This window comes from Schistocerca cancellata, chromosome 9 (assembly GCF_023864275.1).
Source record: "Schistocerca cancellata isolate TAMUIC-IGC-003103 chromosome 9, iqSchCanc2.1, whole genome shotgun sequence".
Lineage (NCBI taxonomy): Eukaryota > Metazoa > Arthropoda > Insecta > Orthoptera > Acrididae > Schistocerca > Schistocerca cancellata.
Genome location: NC_064634.1, coordinates 370,288,553 through 370,302,565, shown reverse-complemented (window position 1 = coordinate 370,302,565; position 14,013 = coordinate 370,288,553). Strand labels below are relative to the sequence as shown.

At 52.8% G+C, this 14,013-nt stretch overlaps 34 non-coding genes across 34 annotated transcripts; 14 read left to right on the top strand and 20 right to left on the bottom strand.

The window, feature by feature from the left end:
* Window positions 1-188: 188 nt before the first annotated feature.
* Window positions 189-280, bottom strand: Trnai-uau (transfer RNA isoleucine (anticodon UAU)). Its single transcript is given in 2 exon segments — window positions 189-224; window positions 243-280. It is a non-coding gene; the product is annotated as a tRNA-Ile (tRNA).
* A 377-nt stretch (window positions 281-657) lies between these two features.
* Trnar-acg (transfer RNA arginine (anticodon ACG)) lies at window positions 658-730 on the top strand. Its single transcript has one exon. It is a non-coding gene; the product is annotated as a tRNA-Arg (tRNA).
* Window positions 731-1,017: 287 nt separating this feature from the next.
* On the top strand, window positions 1,018-1,089 carry Trnam-cau (transfer RNA methionine (anticodon CAU)). Its single transcript has one exon. It is a non-coding gene; the product is annotated as a tRNA-Met (tRNA).
* A 239-nt stretch (window positions 1,090-1,328) lies between these two features.
* On the bottom strand, window positions 1,329-1,400 carry Trnad-guc (transfer RNA aspartic acid (anticodon GUC)). Its single transcript has one exon. It is a non-coding gene; the product is annotated as a tRNA-Asp (tRNA).
* Window positions 1,401-1,507: 107 nt separating this feature from the next.
* On the bottom strand, window positions 1,508-1,579 carry Trnad-guc (transfer RNA aspartic acid (anticodon GUC)). Its single transcript has one exon. It is a non-coding gene; the product is annotated as a tRNA-Asp (tRNA).
* Window positions 1,580-1,863: 284 nt separating this feature from the next.
* Window positions 1,864-1,955, bottom strand: Trnai-uau (transfer RNA isoleucine (anticodon UAU)). The gene is given in 2 exon segments: window positions 1,864-1,899; window positions 1,918-1,955. It is a non-coding gene; the product is annotated as a tRNA-Ile (tRNA).
* A 377-nt stretch (window positions 1,956-2,332) lies between these two features.
* On the top strand, window positions 2,333-2,405 carry Trnar-acg (transfer RNA arginine (anticodon ACG)). Its single transcript has one exon. It is a non-coding gene; the product is annotated as a tRNA-Arg (tRNA).
* Window positions 2,406-2,692: 287 nt separating this feature from the next.
* Trnam-cau (transfer RNA methionine (anticodon CAU)) lies at window positions 2,693-2,764 on the top strand. Its single transcript has one exon. It is a non-coding gene; the product is annotated as a tRNA-Met (tRNA).
* Window positions 2,765-3,003: 239 nt separating this feature from the next.
* Window positions 3,004-3,075, bottom strand: Trnad-guc (transfer RNA aspartic acid (anticodon GUC)). The gene has a single exon. It is a non-coding gene; the product is annotated as a tRNA-Asp (tRNA).
* A 107-nt stretch (window positions 3,076-3,182) lies between these two features.
* Trnad-guc (transfer RNA aspartic acid (anticodon GUC)) lies at window positions 3,183-3,254 on the bottom strand. The gene has a single exon. It is a non-coding gene; the product is annotated as a tRNA-Asp (tRNA).
* Window positions 3,255-3,538: 284 nt separating this feature from the next.
* Window positions 3,539-3,630, bottom strand: Trnai-uau (transfer RNA isoleucine (anticodon UAU)). Its single transcript is given in 2 exon segments — window positions 3,539-3,574; window positions 3,593-3,630. It is a non-coding gene; the product is annotated as a tRNA-Ile (tRNA).
* Window positions 3,631-4,007: 377 nt separating this feature from the next.
* Window positions 4,008-4,080, top strand: Trnar-acg (transfer RNA arginine (anticodon ACG)). The gene has a single exon. It is a non-coding gene; the product is annotated as a tRNA-Arg (tRNA).
* A 287-nt stretch (window positions 4,081-4,367) lies between these two features.
* Window positions 4,368-4,439, top strand: Trnam-cau (transfer RNA methionine (anticodon CAU)). Its single transcript has one exon. It is a non-coding gene; the product is annotated as a tRNA-Met (tRNA).
* Window positions 4,440-4,678: 239 nt separating this feature from the next.
* Window positions 4,679-4,750, bottom strand: Trnad-guc (transfer RNA aspartic acid (anticodon GUC)). The gene has a single exon. It is a non-coding gene; the product is annotated as a tRNA-Asp (tRNA).
* Window positions 4,751-4,857: 107 nt separating this feature from the next.
* Trnad-guc (transfer RNA aspartic acid (anticodon GUC)) lies at window positions 4,858-4,929 on the bottom strand. Its single transcript has one exon. It is a non-coding gene; the product is annotated as a tRNA-Asp (tRNA).
* Window positions 4,930-5,213: 284 nt separating this feature from the next.
* On the bottom strand, window positions 5,214-5,305 carry Trnai-uau (transfer RNA isoleucine (anticodon UAU)). Its single transcript is given in 2 exon segments — window positions 5,214-5,249; window positions 5,268-5,305. It is a non-coding gene; the product is annotated as a tRNA-Ile (tRNA).
* Window positions 5,306-5,682: 377 nt separating this feature from the next.
* On the top strand, window positions 5,683-5,755 carry Trnar-acg (transfer RNA arginine (anticodon ACG)). The gene has a single exon. It is a non-coding gene; the product is annotated as a tRNA-Arg (tRNA).
* A 289-nt stretch (window positions 5,756-6,044) lies between these two features.
* On the top strand, window positions 6,045-6,116 carry Trnam-cau (transfer RNA methionine (anticodon CAU)). The gene has a single exon. It is a non-coding gene; the product is annotated as a tRNA-Met (tRNA).
* A 237-nt stretch (window positions 6,117-6,353) lies between these two features.
* Trnad-guc (transfer RNA aspartic acid (anticodon GUC)) lies at window positions 6,354-6,425 on the bottom strand. Its single transcript has one exon. It is a non-coding gene; the product is annotated as a tRNA-Asp (tRNA).
* Window positions 6,426-6,885: 460 nt separating this feature from the next.
* On the bottom strand, window positions 6,886-6,977 carry Trnai-uau (transfer RNA isoleucine (anticodon UAU)). The gene is given in 2 exon segments: window positions 6,886-6,921; window positions 6,940-6,977. It is a non-coding gene; the product is annotated as a tRNA-Ile (tRNA).
* Window positions 6,978-7,354: 377 nt separating this feature from the next.
* Trnar-acg (transfer RNA arginine (anticodon ACG)) lies at window positions 7,355-7,427 on the top strand. The gene has a single exon. It is a non-coding gene; the product is annotated as a tRNA-Arg (tRNA).
* A 286-nt stretch (window positions 7,428-7,713) lies between these two features.
* Window positions 7,714-7,785, top strand: Trnam-cau (transfer RNA methionine (anticodon CAU)). The gene has a single exon. It is a non-coding gene; the product is annotated as a tRNA-Met (tRNA).
* Window positions 7,786-8,025: 240 nt separating this feature from the next.
* Window positions 8,026-8,096, bottom strand: Trnad-guc (transfer RNA aspartic acid (anticodon GUC)). Its single transcript has one exon. It is a non-coding gene; the product is annotated as a tRNA-Asp (tRNA).
* A 107-nt stretch (window positions 8,097-8,203) lies between these two features.
* Trnad-guc (transfer RNA aspartic acid (anticodon GUC)) lies at window positions 8,204-8,275 on the bottom strand. Its single transcript has one exon. It is a non-coding gene; the product is annotated as a tRNA-Asp (tRNA).
* A 748-nt stretch (window positions 8,276-9,023) lies between these two features.
* On the top strand, window positions 9,024-9,096 carry Trnar-acg (transfer RNA arginine (anticodon ACG)). Its single transcript has one exon. It is a non-coding gene; the product is annotated as a tRNA-Arg (tRNA).
* A 286-nt stretch (window positions 9,097-9,382) lies between these two features.
* Window positions 9,383-9,454, top strand: Trnam-cau (transfer RNA methionine (anticodon CAU)). The gene has a single exon. It is a non-coding gene; the product is annotated as a tRNA-Met (tRNA).
* Window positions 9,455-9,693: 239 nt separating this feature from the next.
* On the bottom strand, window positions 9,694-9,764 carry Trnad-guc (transfer RNA aspartic acid (anticodon GUC)). Its single transcript has one exon. It is a non-coding gene; the product is annotated as a tRNA-Asp (tRNA).
* Window positions 9,765-10,226: 462 nt separating this feature from the next.
* Window positions 10,227-10,318, bottom strand: Trnai-uau (transfer RNA isoleucine (anticodon UAU)). Its single transcript is given in 2 exon segments — window positions 10,227-10,262; window positions 10,281-10,318. It is a non-coding gene; the product is annotated as a tRNA-Ile (tRNA).
* A 1,222-nt stretch (window positions 10,319-11,540) lies between these two features.
* On the bottom strand, window positions 11,541-11,612 carry Trnad-guc (transfer RNA aspartic acid (anticodon GUC)). Its single transcript has one exon. It is a non-coding gene; the product is annotated as a tRNA-Asp (tRNA).
* A 286-nt stretch (window positions 11,613-11,898) lies between these two features.
* On the bottom strand, window positions 11,899-11,990 carry Trnai-uau (transfer RNA isoleucine (anticodon UAU)). The gene is given in 2 exon segments: window positions 11,899-11,934; window positions 11,953-11,990. It is a non-coding gene; the product is annotated as a tRNA-Ile (tRNA).
* Window positions 11,991-12,366: 376 nt separating this feature from the next.
* Window positions 12,367-12,439, top strand: Trnar-acg (transfer RNA arginine (anticodon ACG)). The gene has a single exon. It is a non-coding gene; the product is annotated as a tRNA-Arg (tRNA).
* Window positions 12,440-12,727: 288 nt separating this feature from the next.
* On the top strand, window positions 12,728-12,799 carry Trnam-cau (transfer RNA methionine (anticodon CAU)). The gene has a single exon. It is a non-coding gene; the product is annotated as a tRNA-Met (tRNA).
* A 415-nt stretch (window positions 12,800-13,214) lies between these two features.
* Window positions 13,215-13,286, bottom strand: Trnad-guc (transfer RNA aspartic acid (anticodon GUC)). Its single transcript has one exon. It is a non-coding gene; the product is annotated as a tRNA-Asp (tRNA).
* A 280-nt stretch (window positions 13,287-13,566) lies between these two features.
* Window positions 13,567-13,658, bottom strand: Trnai-uau (transfer RNA isoleucine (anticodon UAU)). The gene is given in 2 exon segments: window positions 13,567-13,602; window positions 13,621-13,658. It is a non-coding gene; the product is annotated as a tRNA-Ile (tRNA).
* Between the last annotated feature and the right edge of the window lie 355 nt (window positions 13,659-14,013).

Below are 14,013 nucleotides of genomic sequence, written 5' to 3'. Positions count from 1 at the left end.
TCGGATGTCTCTCCCCGGCGGGGAATCGAACCCCGGTCTCCCGGGTGACAGGAGGGGATACTAACCACTATACTACCGAGGAAGACGCAGCTACCGTATCGAATGCACGATTATATTCCTCAAATAGCTGATACATCTCAAACGTAGCCTCCTGTTGCTGTCAGAGACTGTGCCACGAAATAAAAATATGCCCCAGGAGAGGCTCGAACTCACAACCCCGGCATTGCGCACGGCTACTGCCTTATAAGTACCGTGCGCTAACCAATTGCGCCACTGGGGCTACAACACAGGGCCCTCAGTCAGTGGTATTCACTTTGCTGGAAACTAGTGGTGGCCACAGAAACATATGTTCGCCACCTGGTGCCATACTGCGACTTTTGCACCTGACTACGAATGGTTCGTGCTATTCTTGCTTCATATGCTACGCTTACATGCACATCAACCGGCTCTCGTCGTCGAGAAAACATGCGAAAAAGCGCGCCTTGCCTTCTGCTACCTGTCGAACAGCGAGAGCAGATGCGTGGCAAGCTCTAAGTTCTGCAGGCGCACTGCGGCCACGCAGCTGGACGAGAGGTACCTTCCTTGGTAGCTTGCTGAGCCGTGGAGAACACATTTCTTAGCGAATTGCACTTGTCTCGTAGACAAAATGCTGCCGGTGGCCCTGTGGCGCAACGGATAACGCGTCTGACTACGGATCAGAAGATTCCAGGTTCGAATCTTGGCAGGGTCGGCATTTTGTTAGTTTCCGACGAGTAGCTGGGCAGTGGATTTCGTATGTCGCCGCATCGTGGAGTGCTTTGTTACTCCTGTGCTTCTCGCAGCTGCATGTCGGGGCGATCGTGGTAAATATCGCTGCCTGCAAGCGTCAGCGTAGCGTCAGTCGAGCAAAGTCGAGACAAGTCAAGCTGAGAGCTGTAGGAGATGTTACGCAATCACATGTAGGCGTGTGAAAGCGACGCAGACAACACTGCCCAGGTGTGAGACGTGATGTGACGAAGAGCCAGTACTCTCCCACACAGCAGAGTGGCGCAGTGGAAGCGTGCTGGGCCCATAACCCAGAGGTCCGTGGATCGAAACCACGCTCTGCTAAAAATATTTCTTTTGCAGACTGTGTCCAGCTCGATTACTACGCCCAGAGCGTCGGCTGGGGTGCTTTGATTCAGCCTCAGTAGCAAACCCTGATGTGTGAAGAATGCAAGAACCACTTCCTAAGATGTAGCATTTTTTTTTAGATTTTGCACCAACTACACTCCTTGATCGCAAACTTTATGCTCTTCCGATCCCCATACGCGCAACTCTCGAACAGGTTTGTGAGATAAAAATCGCATCTCCCCGGCGGGGAATCGAACCCCGGTCTCCCGCGTGACAGGCGGGGATACTAACCACTATACTACCGAGGATGCACTGTAGACAGCTGCCTGTGTGGGAGACACATGTTGCTAGTACCTGCAAACGTCCTACACTAAGTTCGGCGAGTGATAGTGCAGCAATTAAAAATCGGATGTCTCTCCCCGGCGGGGAATCGAACCCCGGTCTCCCGGGTGACAGGCGGGGATACTAACCACTATACTACCGAGGATGCGCTGTAGGCAGCTGCCTGTGTGGGAGACACATGTTGCTAGTACCTGCAAACGTCCTACACTAAGACGGCGAGTGATAGTGCAGCAATTAAAAATCGGATGTCTCTCCCCGGCGGGGAATCGAACCCCGGTCTCCCGGGTGACAGGAGGGGATACTAACCACTATACTACCGAGGAAGACGCAGCTACCGTATCGAATGCACGATTATATTCCTCAAATAGCTGATACATCTCAAACGTAGCCTCCTGTTGCTGTCAGAGACTGTGCCACGAAATAAAAATATGCCCCAGGAGAGGCTCGAACTCACAACCCCGGCATTGCGCACGGCTACTGCCTTATAAGTACCGTGCGCTAACCAATTGCGCCACTGGGGCTACAACACAGGGCCCTCAGTCAGTGGTATTCACTTTGCTGGAAACTAGTGGTGGCCACAGAAACATATGTTCGCCACCTGGTGCCATACTGCGACTTTTGCACCTGACTACGAATGGTTCGTGCTATTCTTGCTTCATATGCTACGCTTACATGCACATCAACCGGCTCTCGTCGTCGAGAAAACATGCGAAAAAGCGCGCCTTGCCTTCTGCTACCTGTCGAACAGCGAGAGCAGATGCGTGGCAAGCTCTAAGTTCTGCAGGCGCACTGCGGCCACGCAGCTGGACGAGAGGTACCTTCCTTGGTAGCTTGCTGAGCCGTGGAGAACACATTTCTTAGCGAATTGCACTTGTCTCGTAGACAAAATGCTGCCGGTGGCCCTGTGGCGCAACGGATAACGCGTCTGACTACGGATCAGAAGATTCCAGGTTCGAATCTTGGCAGGGTCGGCATTTTGTTAGTTTCCGACGAGTAGCTGGTCAGTGGATTTCGTATGTCGCCGCATCGTGGAGTGCTTTGTTACTCCTGTGCTTCTCGCAGCTGCATGTCGGGGCGATCGTGGTAAATATCGCTGCCTGCAAGCGTCAGCGTAGCGTCAGTCGAGCAAAGTCGAGACAAGTCAAGCTGAGAGCTGTAGGAGATGTTACGCAATCACATGTAGGCGTGTGAAAGCGACGCAGACAACACTGCCCAGGTGTGAGACGTGATGTGACGAAGAGCCAGTACTCTCCCACACAGCAGAGTGGCGCAGTGGAAGCGTGCTGGGCCCATAACCCAGAGGTCCGTGGATCGAAACCACGCTCTGCTAAAAATATTTCTTTTGCAGACTGTGTCCAGCTCGATTACTACGCCCAGAGCGTCGGCTGGGGTGCTTTGATTCAGCCTCAGTAGCAAACCCTGATGTGTGAAGAATGCAAGAACCACTTCCTAAGATGTAGCATTTTTTTTTAGATTTTGCACCAACTACACTCCTTGATCGCAAACTTTATGCTCTTCCGATCCCCATACGCGCAACTCTCGAACAGGTTTGTGAGATAAAAATCGCATCTCCCCGGCGGGGAATCGAACCCCGGTCTCCCGCGTGACAGGCGGGGATACTAACCACTATACTACCGAGGATGCACTGTAGACAGCTGCCTGTGTGGGAGACACATGTTGCTAGTACCTGCAAACGTCCTACACTAAGTTCGGCGAGTGATAGTGCAGCAATTAAAAATCGGATGTCTCTCCCCGGCGGGGAATCGAACCCCGGTCTCCCGGGTGACAGGCGGGGATACTAACCACTATACTACCGAGGATGCGCTGTAGGCAGCTGCCTGTGTGGGAGACACATGTTGCTAGTACCTGCAAACGTCCTACACTAAGACGGCGAGTGATAGTGCAGCAATTAAAAATCGGATGTCTCTCCCCGGCGGGGAATCGAACCCCGGTCTCCCGGGTGACAGGAGGGGATACTAACCACTATACTACCGAGGAAGACGCAGCTACCGTATCGAATGCACGATTATATTCCTCAAATAGCTGATACATCTCAAACGTAGCCTCCTGTTGCTGTCAGAGACTGTGCCACGAAATAAAAATATGCCCCAGGAGAGGCTCGAACTCACAACCCCGGCATTGCGCACGGCTACTGCCTTATAAGTACCGTGCGCTAACCAATTGCGCCACTGGGGCTACAACACAGGGCCCTCAGTCAGTGGTATTCACTTTGCTGGAAACTAGTGGTGGCCACAGAAACATATGTTCGCCACCTGGTGCCATACTGCGACTTTTGCACCTGACTACGAATGGTTCGTGCTATTCTTGCTTCATATGCTACGCTTACATGCACATCAACCGGCTCTCGTCGTCGAGAAAACATGCGAAAAAGCGCGCCTTGCCTTCTGCTACCTGTCGAACAGCGAGAGCAGATGCGTGGCAAGCTCTAAGTTCTGCAGGCGCACTGCGGCCACGCAGCTGGACGAGAGGTACCTTCCTTGGTAGCTTGCTGAGCCGTGGAGAACACATTTCTTAGCGAATTGCACTTGTCTCGTAGACAAAATGCTGCCGGTGGCCCTGTGGCGCAACGGATAACGCGTCTGACTACGGATCAGAAGATTCCAGGTTCGAATCTTGGCAGGGTCGGCATTTTGTTAGTTTCCGACGAGTAGCTGGTCAGTGGATTTCGTATGTCGCCGCATCGTGGAGTGCTTTGTTACTCCTGTGCTTCTCGCAGCTGCATGTCGGGGCGATCGTGGTAAATATCGCTGCCTGCAAGCGTCAGCGTAGCGTCAGTCGAGCAAAGTCGAGACAAGTCAAGCTGAGAGCTGTAGGAGATGTTACGCAATCACATGTAGGCGTGTGAAAGCGACGCAGACAACACTGCCCAGGTGTGAGACGTGATGTGACGAAGAGCCAGTACTCTCCCACACAGCAGAGTGGCGCAGTGGAAGCGTGCTGGGCCCATAACCCAGAGGTCCGTGGATCGAAACCACGCTCTGCTAAAAATATTTCTTTTGCAGACTGTGTCCAGCTCGATTACTACGCCCAGAGCGTCGGCTGGGGTGCTTTGATTCAGCCTCAGTAGCAAACCCTGATGTGTGAAGAATGCAAGAACCACTTCCTAAGATGTAGCATTTTTTTTTAGATTTTGCACCAACTACACTCCTTGATCGCAAACTTTATGCTCTTCCGATCCCCATACGCGCAACTCTCGAACAGGTTTGTGAGATAAAAATCGCATCTCCCCGGCGGGGAATCGAACCCCGGTCTCCCGCGTGACAGGCGGGGATACTAACCACTATACTACCGAGGATGCACTGTAGACAGCTGCCTGTGTGGGAGACACATGTTGCTAGTACCTGCAAACGTCCTACACTAAGTTCGGCGAGTGATAGTGCAGCAATTAAAAATCGGATGTCTCTCCCCGGCGGGGAATCGAACCCCGGTCTCCCGGGTGACAGGCGGGGATACTAACCACTATACTACCGAGGATGCGCTGTAGGCAGCTGCCTGTGTGGGAGACACATGTTGCTAGTACCTGCAAACGTCCTACACTAAGACGGCGAGTGATAGTGCAGCAATTAAAAATCGGATGTCTCTCCCCGGCGGGGAATCGAACCCCGGTCTCCCGGGTGACAGGAGGGGATACTAACCACTATACTACCGAGGAAGACGCAGCTACCGTATCGAATGCACGATTATATTCCTCAAATAGCTGATACATCTCAAACGTAGCCTCCTGTTGCTGTCAGAGACTGTGCCACGAAATAAAAATATGCCCCAGGAGAGGCTCGAACTCACAACCCCGGCATTGCGCACGGCTACTGCCTTATAAGTACCGTGCGCTAACCAATTGCGCCACTGGGGCTACAACACAGGGCCCTCAGTCAGTGGTATTCACTTTGCTGGAAACTAGTGGTGGCCACAGAAACATATGTTCGCCACCTGGTGCCATACTGCGACTTTTGCACCTGACTACGAATGGTTCGTGCTATTCTTGCTTCATATGCTACGCTTACATGCACATCAACCGGCTCTCGTCGTCGAGAAAACATGCGAAAAAGCGCGCCTTGCCTTCTGCTACCTGTCGAACAGCGAGAGCAGATGCGTGGCAAGCTCTAAGTTCTGCAGGCGCACTGCGGCCACGCAGCTGGACGAGAGGTACCTTCCTTGGTAGCTTGCTGAGCCGTGGAGAACACATTTCTTAGCGAATTGCACTTGTCTCGTAGACAAAATGCTGCCGGTGGCCCTGTGGCGCAACGGATAACGCGTCTGACTACGGATCAGAAGATTCCAGGTTCGAATCTTGGCAGGGTCGGCATTTTGTTAGTTTCCGACGAGTAGCTGGTCAGTGGATTTCGTATGTCGCCGCATCGTGGAGTGCTTTGTTACTCCTGTGCTTCTCGCAGCTGCATGTCGGGGCGATCGTGGTAAATATCGCTGCCTGCAAGCGTCAGCGTAGCGTCAGTCGAGCAAAGTCGAGACAAGTCAAGCTGAGAGCTGTAGGAGATGTTACGCAATCACATGTAGGCGTGTGAAAGCGACGCAGACAAACACTGCCCAGGTGTGAGACGTGATGTGACGAAGAGCCCGTAACTCTCCCACACAGCAGAGTGGCGCAGTGGAAGCGTGCTGGGCCCATAACCCAGAGGTCCGTGGATCGAAACCACGCTCTGCTAAAAATATTTCTTTTGCAGACTGTGTCCAGCTCGATTACTACGCCCAGAGCGTCGGCTGGGGTGCTTTGATTCAGCCTCAGTAGCAAACCCTGATGTGTGAAGAATGCAAGAACCACTTCCTAAGATGTAGCATTTTTTTTTAGATTTTGCACCAACTACACTCCTTGATCGCAACTTTATGCTCTTCGATCCCCATACGCGCAACTCTCGAACAGGTTTGTGAGATAAAAATCGCATCTCCCCGGCGGGGAATCGAACCCCGGTCTCCCGCGTGACAGGCGGGGATACTAACCACTATACTACCGAGGATGCACTGTAGACAGCTGCCTGTGTGGGAGACACATGTTGCTAGTACCTGCAAACGTCCTACACTAAGTTCGGCGAGTGATAGTGCAGCAATTAAAAATCGGATGTCTCTCCCCGGCGGGGATCGAACCCCGGTCTCCCGGGTGACAGGCGGGATACTAACCACTATACTACCGAGGATGCGCTGTAGGCAGCTGCCTGTGTGGGAGACACATGTTGCTAGTACCTGCAAACGTCCTACACTAAGACGGCGAGTGATAGTGCAGCAATTAAAAATCGGATGTCTCTCCCCGGCGGGGAATCGAACCCCGGTCTCCCGGGTGACAGGAGGGGATACTAACCACTATACTACCGAGGAAGACGCAGCTACCGTATCGAATGCACGATTATATTCCTCAAATAGCTGATACATCTCAACGTAGCCTCCTGTTGCTGTCAGAGACTGTGCCACGAAATAAAAATATGCCCCAGGAGAGGCTCGAACTCACAACCCCGGCATTGCGCACGGCTACTGCCTTATAAGTACCGTGCGCTAACCAATTGCGCCACTGGGGCTACAACACAGGGCCCTCAGTCAGTGGTATTCACTTTGCTGGAAACTAGTGGTGGCCACAGAAACATATGTTCGCCACCTGGTGCCATACTGCGACTTTTGCACCTGACTACGAATGGTTCGTGCTATTCTTGCTTCATATGCTACGCTTACATGCACATCAACCGGCTCTCGTCGTCGAGAAAACATGCGAAAAAGCGCGCCTTGCCTTCTGCTACCTGTCGAACAGCGAGAGCAGATGCGTGGCAAGCTCTAAGTTCTGCAGGCGCACTGCGGCCACGCAGCTGGACGAGAGGTACCTTCCTTGGTAGCTTGCTGAGCCGTGGAGAACACATTTCTTAGCGAATTGCACTTGTCTCGTAGACAAAATGCTGCCGGTGGCCCTGTGGCGCAACGGATAACGCGTCTGACTACGGATCAGAAGATTCCAGGTTCGAATCTTGGCAGGGTCGGCATTTTGTTAGTTTCCGACGAGTAGCTGGGCAGTGGATTTCGTATGTCGCCGCATCGTGGAGTGCTTTGTTACTCCTGTGCTTCTCGCAGCTGCATGTCGGGCGATCGTGGTAAATATCGCTGCCTGCAAGCGTCAGCGTAGCGTCAGTCGAGCAAAGTCGAGACAAGTCAAGCTGAGAGCTGTAGGAGATGTTACGCAATCACATGTAGGCGTGTGAAAGCGACGCAGACAACACTGCCCAGGTGTGAGACGTGATGTGACGAAGAGCCAGTACTCTCCCACACAGCAGAGTGGCGCAGTGGAAGCGTGCTGGGCCCATAACCCAGAGGTCCGTGGATCGAAACCACGCTCTGCTAAAAATATTTCTTTTGCAGACTGTGTCCAGCTCGATTACTACGCCCAGAGCGTCGGCTGGGGTGCTTTGATTCAGCCTCAGTAGCAAACCCTGATGTGTGAAGAATGCAAGAACCACTTCCTAAGATGTAGCATTTTTTTTTTAGATTTTGCACCAACTACACTCCTTGATCGCAAACTTTATGCTCTTCCGATCCCCATACGCGCAACTCTCGAACAGGTTTGTGAGATAAAAATCGCATCTCCCCGGCGGGGAATCGAACCCCGGTCTCCCGCGTGACAGGCGGGATACTAACCACTATACTACCGAGGATGCACTGTAGACAGCTGCCTGTGTGGGAGACACATGTTGCTAGTACCTGCAAACGTCCTACACTAAGTTCGGCGAGTGATAGTGCAGCAATTAAAAATCGGATGTCTCTCCCCGGCGGGGAATCGAACCCCGGTCTCCCGGGTGACAGGCGGGGATACTAACCACTATACTACCGAGGATGCGCTGTAGGCAGCTGCCTGTGTGGGAGACACATGTTGCTAGTACCTGCAAACGTCCTACACTAAGACGGCGAGTGATAGTGCAGCAATTAAAAATCGGATGTCTCTCCCGGCGGGGAATCGAACCCCGGTCTCCGGGTGACAGGAGGGGATACTAACCACTATACTACCGAGAAGACGCAGCTACCGTATCGAATGCACGATTATATTCCTCAAATAGCTGATACATCTCAAACGTAGCCTCCTGTTGCTGTCAGAGACTGTGCCACGAAATAAAAATATGCCCCAGGAGAGGCTCGAACTCACAACCCCGGCATTGCGCACGGCTACTGCCTTATAAGTACCGTGCGCTAACCAATTGCGCACTGGGGCTACAACACAGGGCCCTCAGTCAGTGGTATTCACTTTGCTGGAAACTAGTGGTGGCCACAGAAACATATGTTCGCCACCTGGTGCCATACTGCGACTTTTGCACCTGACTACGAATGGTTCGTGCTATTCTTGCTTCATATGCTACGCTTACATGCACATCAACCGGCTCTCGTCGTCGAGAAAACATGCGAAAAAGCGCGCCTTGCCTTCTGCTACCTGTCGAACAGCGAGAGCAGATGCGTGCAAGCTCTAAGTTCTGCAGGCGCACTGCGGCCACGCAGCTGGACGAGAGGTACCTTCCTTGGTAGCTTGCTGAGCCGTGGAGAACACATTTCTTAGCGAATTGCACTTGTCTCGTAGACAAAATGCTGCCGGTGGCCCTGTGGCGCAACGGATAACGCGTCTGACTACGGATCAGAAGATTCCAGGTTCGAATCTTGGCAGGGTCGGCATTTTGTTAGTTTCCGACGAGTAGCTGGGCAGTGGATTTCGTATGTCGCCGCATCGTGGAGTGCTTTGTTACTCCCTGTGCTTCTCGCAGCTGCATGTCGGGCGATCGTGGTAAATATCGCTGCCTGCAAGCGTCAGCGTAGCGTCAGTCGAGCAAGTCGAGACAAGTCAAGCTGAGAGCTGTAGGAGATGTTACGCAATCACATGTAGGCGTGTGAAAGCGACGCAGACAACACTGCCCAGGTGTGAGACGTGATGTGACGAAGAGCCAGTACTCTCCCACACAGCAGAGTGGCGCAGTGGAAGCGTGCTGGGCCCATAACCCAGAGGTCCGTGGATCGAAACCACGCTCTGCTAAAAATATTTCTTTTGCAGACTGTGTCCAGCTCGATTACTACGCCCAGAGCGTCGGCTGGGGTGCTTTGATTCAGCCTCAGTAGCAAACCCTGATGTGTGAAGAATGCAAGAACCCACTTCCTAAGATGTAGCATTTTTTTTTAGATTTTGCACCAACTACACTCCTTGATCGCAAACTTTATGCTCTCCGATCCCCATACGCGCAACTCTCGAACAGGTTTGTGAGATAAAAATCGCATCTCCCCGGCGGGGAATCGAACCCCGGTCTCCGCGTGACAGGCGGGGATACTAACCACTATACTACCGAGGATGCACTGTAGACAGCTGCCTGTGTGGGAGACACATGTTGCTAGTACCTGCAAACGTCCTACACTAAGTTCGGCGAGTGATAGTGCAGCAATTAAAAATCGGATGTCTCTCCCCGGCGGGGAATCGAAACCCCGGTCTCCCGGGTGACAGGCGGGGATACTAACCACTATACTACCGAGGATGCGCTGTAGGCAGCTGCCTGTGTGGGAGACACATGTTGCTAGTACCTGCAAACGTCCTACACTAAGACGGCGAGTGATAGTGCAGCAATTAAAAATCGGATGTCTCTCCCCGGCGGGGATCGAACCCCGGTCTCCCGGGTGACAGGAGGGATACTAACCACTATACTACCGAGGAAGACGCAGCTACCGTATCGAATGCACGATTATATTCCTCAAATAGCTGATACATCTCAAACGTAGCCTCCTGTTGCTGTCAGAGACTGTGCCACGAAATAAAAATATGCCCCAGGAGAGGCTCGAACTCACAACCCCGGCATTGCGCACGGCTACTGCCTTATAAGTACCGTGCGCTAACCAATTGCGCCACTGGGGCTACAACACAGGGCCCTCAGTCAGTGGTATTCACTTTGCTGGAAACTAGTGGTGGCCACAGAACATATGTTCGCCACCTGGTGCCATACTGCGACTTTTGCACCTGACTACGAATGGTTCGTGCTATTCTTGCTTCATATGCTACGCTTACATGCACATCAACCGGCTCTCGTCGTCGAGAAAACATGCGAAAAAGCGCGCTTGCCTTCTGCTACCTGTCGAACAGCGAGAGCAGATGCGTGGCAAGCTCTAAGTTCTGCAGGCGCACTGCGGCCACGCAGCTGGACGAGAGGTACCTTCCTTGGTAGCTTGCTGAGCCGTGGAGAACACATTTCTTAGCGAATTGCACTTGTCTCGAGACAAAATGCTGCCGGTGGCCCTGTGGCGCAACGGATAACGCGTCTGACTACGATCAGAAGATTCCAGGTTCGAATCTTGGCAGGGTCGGCATTTTGTTAGTTTCCGACGAGTAGCTGGGCAGTGGATTTCGTATGTCGCCGCATCGTGGAGTGCTTTGTTACTCCTGTGCCTTCTCGCAGCTGCATGTCGGGGCGATCGTGGTAAATATCGCTGCCTGCAAGCGTCAGCGTAGCGTCAGTCGAGCAAAGTCGAGACAAGTCAAGCTGAGAGCTGTAGGAGATGTTACGCAATCACATGTAGGCGTGTGAAAGCGACGCAGACAACACTGCCCAGGTGTGAGACGTGATGTGACGAAGAGCCAGTACTCTCCCACACAGCAGAGTGGCGCAGTGGAAGCGTGCTGGGGCCCAATAACCCAGAGGTCCGTGGATCGAAACCACGCTCTGCTAAAAATATTTCTTTGCAGACTGTGTCCAGCTCGATTACTACGCCCAGAGCGTCGGCTGGGGTGCTTTGATTCAGCCTCAGTAGCAAACCCTGATGTGTGAAGAATGCAAGAACCACTTCCTAAGATGTAGCATTTTTTTTTAGATTTTGCACCAACTACACTCTTGATCGCAAACTTTATGCTCTTCCGATCCCATACGCGCAACTCTCGAACAGGTTTGTGAGATAAAAATCGCATCTCCCCGGCGGGGAATCGAACCCCGGTCCCCGCGTGACAGGCGGGATACCTAACCACTATACTACCGAGGATGCACTGTAGACAGCTGCCTGTGTGGGAGACACATGTTGCTAGTACCTGCAAACGTCCTACACTAAGTTCGGCGAGTGATAGTGCAGCAATTAAAAATCGGATGTCTCTCCCCGGCGGGGAATCGAACCCCGGTCTCCCGGGTGACAGGCGGGGATACTAACCACTATACTACCGAGGATGCGCTGTAGGCAGCTGCCTGTGTGGGAGACACATGTTGCTAGTACCTGCAAACGTCCTACACTAAGGACGGCGAGTGATAGTGCAGCAATTAAAATCGGATGTCTCTCCCCGGGCGGGGAATCGAACCCCGGTCTCCCGGGTGACAGGAGGGGATACTAACCACTATACTACCGAGGAAGACGCAGCTTACCGTATCGAATGCACGATTATATTCCTCAAATAGCTGATACATCTCAAACGTAGCCTCCTGTTGCTGTCAGAGACTGTGCCACGAAATAAAAATATGCCCCAGGAGAGGCTCGAACTCACAACCCCGGCATTGCGCACGGCTACTGCCTTATAAGTACCGTGCGCTAACCAATTGCGCCACTGGGGCTACAACACAGGGCCCTCAGTCAGTGGTATTCACTTTGCTGGAAACTAGTGGTGGCCACAGAAACATATGTTCGCCACCTGGTGCCATACTGCGACTTTTGCACCTGACTACGAATGGTTCGTGCTATTCTTGCTTCATATGCTACGCTTACATGCACATCAACCGGCTCTCGTCGTCGAGAAAACATGCGAAAAAGCGCGCCTTGCCTTCTGCTACCTGTCGAACAGCGAGAGCAGATGCGTGGCAAGCTCTAAGTTCTGCAGGCGCACTGCGGCCACGCAGCTGGACGAGAGGTACCTTCCTTGGTAGCTTGCTGAGCGTGGAGAACACATTTCTTAGCGAATTGCACTTGTCTCGTAGACAAAATGCTGCCGGTGGCCCTGTGGCGCAACGGATAACGCGTCTGACTACGGATCAGAAGATTCCAGGTTCGAATCTTGGCAGGGTCGGCATTTTGTTAGTTTCCGACGAGTAGCTGGTCAGTGGATTTCGTATGTCGCCGCATCGTGGAGTGCTTGTTACTCCTGTGCTTTCTCGCAGCTGCATGTCGGGGCGATCGTGGTAAATATCGCTGCCTGCAAGCGTCAGCGTAGCGTCAGTCGAGCAAAGTCGAGACAAGTCAAGCTGAGAGCTGTAGGAGATGTTACGCAATCACATGTAGGCGTGTGAAAGCGACGCAGACAACACTGCCCAGGTGTGAGGACGTGATGTGACGAAGAGCCAGTACTCTCCCACACAGCAGAGTGGCGCAGTGGAAGCGTGCTGGGCCCATAACCCAGAGGTCCGTGGATCGAAACCACGCTCTGCTAAAATATTTCTTTTGCAGACTGTGTCCAGCTCGATTACTACGCCCAGAGCGTCGGCTGGGGTGCTTTGATTCAGCCTCAGTAGCAAACCCTGATGTGTGAAGAATGCAAGAACCACTCCTAAGATGTAGCATTTTTTTTTAGATTTTGCACCAACTACACTCCTTGATCGCAAACTTTATGCTCTTCCGATCCCCATACGCGCAACTCTCGAACAGGTTTGTGAGATAAAAATCGCATCTCCCCGGCGGGAATCGAACCCCGGTCTCCCGCGTGACAGGCGGGGATACTAACACTATACTACCGAGGATGCACTGTAGACAGCTGCCTGTGTGGGAGACACATGTTGCTAGTACCTGCAAAACGTCCTACACTAAGTTCGGCGAGTGATAGTGCAGCAATTAAAAATCGGATGTCTCTCCCCGGCGGGGAATCGAACCCCGGTCTCCCGGGTGACAGGCGGGGATACTAACCACTATACTACCGAGGATGCGCTGTAGGCAGCTGCCTGTGTGGGAGACACATGTTGCTAGTACCTGCAAACGTCCTACACTAAGACGGCGAGTGATAGTGCAGCAATTAAAAATCGGATGTCTCTCCCGGCGGGGAATCGAACCCCGGTCTCCGGGTGACAGGAGGGGATACTACCACTATACTACCGAGGAAGACGCAGCTACCGTATCGAATGCACGATTATATTCCTCAAATAGCTGATACATCTCAAACGTAGCCTCCTGTTGCTGTCAGAGACTGTGCCACGAAATAAAATATGCCCCAGGAGAGGCTCGAACTCACAACCCCGGCATTGCGCACGGCTACTGCCTTATAAGTACCGTGCGCTAACCAATTGCGCCACTGGGGCTACAACACAGGGCCCTCAGTCAGTGGTATTCACTTTGCTGGAAACTAGTGGTGGCCACAGAAACATATGTTCGCCACCTGGTGCCATACTGCGACTTTGCACCTGACTACGAATGGTTCGTGCTATTCTGCTTCATATGCTACGCTTACATGCACATCAACCGGCTCTCGTCGTCGAGAAAACATGCGAAAAAGCGCGCCTTGCCTTCTGCTACCTGTCGAACAGCGAGAGCAGATGCGTGGCAAGCTCTAAGTTCTGCAGGCGCACTGCGGCCACGCAGCTGGACGAGAGGTACCTTCCTTGGTAGCTTGCTGAGCCGTGGAGAACACATTTCTTAGCGAATTGCACTTGTCTC